General features: G+C 46.6%; 1 non-coding gene across 1 annotated transcript; it reads right to left on the bottom strand.

The window, feature by feature from the left end:
• Positions 1-1,822: 1,822 nt before the first annotated feature.
• Positions 1,823-1,904, bottom strand: TRNAS-CGA (transfer RNA serine (anticodon CGA)). The gene has a single exon. It is a non-coding gene; the product is annotated as a tRNA-Ser (tRNA).
• Positions 1,905-2,220: the final 316 nt, after the last annotated feature.

A 2,220-nucleotide genomic window follows, 5' to 3' on the forward strand; every position in this document is an offset into this window, starting at 1 on the left:
ACTAGACCCTAAAACTCGTGTCAAGGCCCAATCACGTGCAAAGAGTTTCCACGTGCACAAAGCTCCACACACCCGAATCTTCACACGTCTGGCGCTCGACACGTCTATATCTCTACGTACCACGTGTAAGAGATTATTTAATGAAGAGATACTCTACATGTCAAATATATCCATAATGACAAAGATATCAGACTTGGTCAACGTAACCCCAGCAACGAATATTCCCCCATTATTGACATACATAACATGGTAACGTCTCACATAAATGTGAGACCATGCACATGCACAATCAGAGTAGTTGCCAGAGAACATGCACAACCGTTGTGCATGTACAACCAGTGTACACGTCACCATATCCCAGGTATCTTAACATGCATTTACTCCGTAACGGTCAGCCTTTACTCCTCCCAACGGATCACTCCTCAAGCCTATATAAAGAGGAGCACTTTCATTTCTCAAGACATCGAATACAGAGCAAAGCAACCCATACTACTTCTTCTTCTCCACTCGCTCTCTGTTCTTCGATTATCCTTGAGACATTTTGCATACAAGTTCACCTGGTTCTAGTGGTGGACACTACTAGACGCCTCAAGGGTGTTAAAGCTTATCCTTGCTCGACGCTTCCTGTTCGACGCTTCCGGCTCGACGCTCCCTGCTCGACGCTTCCAGACATCTTCGAGGAGATCACAACCTTCTTCTTGCTCGACACTACTGGTAACATCTACTCTCATACTTCTGATCATTTCACTCCCGTAGATTTGAACTCCGGTCATTCTACGAGCCTAGCCACTCTCCGATTACGCTTCAACGGTTACATCCTCGGCTTTTCATTTATTATTCATTGTAATACTTTGCTGACTTGACCGTCGGAGGGCCCTTGGCAGGCACCATCCCGGTGTCCCCCCAAGCCTTCACGGGTTTGTTTGTGTCTGTTCACCTTCTTTTGCAGGTTTCTTTCACACGTTACTGGTGCCCATCAATCAAGAACTCGACGTTTGGAATTCCAAAAGACGTTTTCACTACCGACCTTCTGACTTCCGACCCGTAGACGTCTCACCGTCTACAGTTTGGCGCCCACCGTGGGGCCTCAGCAACTAACAACGAAGACAATCAGCCAAATGGAAGAGAACATGACATCTGCTCCTCTTGACGTTTCTGCTCAACTTGCTGCACTTACCGCTCAAGTACGAGAGAACTCTGAACGCTTCAAAGCGTTGGAAGAAGAGAACCTGTTGGTTAGAGCAGAGAACCAATTACTCCAGGAAAAAATTACTGAACTTTCTATGACGACTCCAGGAGGTTCCAGAATTCATACCTCGAGAAATGCCAGACCAGTTCCTGCAAGTACAGAAGGAGCAGGCCCCTCGAGTCAAGAAATTCCTGTAACAGTTGGAGGATCAACTCCAATCCCTACCGCTACTCCTGTCACACCATTACGTGTCTCCCAGCACACGCATCAAACTTTTCCAACTACTACACCCTTTTACTCTTCTCTCCCATATACGTTACCTACTATGTATCCTATGACAAACTGATCAACTCAAGTTAATGTATCTTCTGATTCGCTTCCGTTTGCGTTTACAGGTACTCCTCTAGAACAGGCAATGGCAAAGAAATTGGCAGAGATGGAAGCATTGATTACACGTATTCCAGGAATGCCCACTCCTTTCAAAAAGAGTCTTCCTCACAGCTACGCTGACTCGCCCTTTGTCGACGCTATCGCGTTGGTGGAGATGCCAAAGAAGTTTTCTTTCCCGAACATGAAGATGTATGATGGTACATCTGACCCAGATGACCACATTGCCTCTTACAAACAGAAGAGCGTCGACAGCAGGATTCGAACCTGCGCAGGCAAAGCCCAACAGATTTCGAGTCTGTCTCCTTAACCACTCGGACATATCGACCAGATCCTACTCGAGTGGCCAGCAGTGTGGAAAAATCCTACTTCAGAGGTAGCCGCTACGGATCAAATCGATAGCTGGATGAATCCCTTGATTCGATACTTGGAAAATGACGAGTTACCAGAAGACAAAGGAGAAGCGAGAAAGATTCGTGCTAAAGCTGCCCGATACACCATCCTAGATGGACAACTACTCAAGAGGTCATACTCAGGACCTTATCTCTAGTGTATCACCCCACAAGAAGCCAGGTACGTCCTCACTGAATTACATGCAGGAGAATGTGGGAATCATTCCAGAGGACGCAGTCTAACAACTAGAG

The sequence above is a fragment of the Eschscholzia californica genome, unplaced genomic scaffold, assembly GCF_041429995.1.
Source record: "Eschscholzia californica isolate CP2 unplaced genomic scaffold, dmEscCali1.0.p SCAF_1, whole genome shotgun sequence".
NCBI classification, from domain to species: Eukaryota; Viridiplantae; Streptophyta; class Magnoliopsida; order Ranunculales; family Papaveraceae; genus Eschscholzia; species Eschscholzia californica.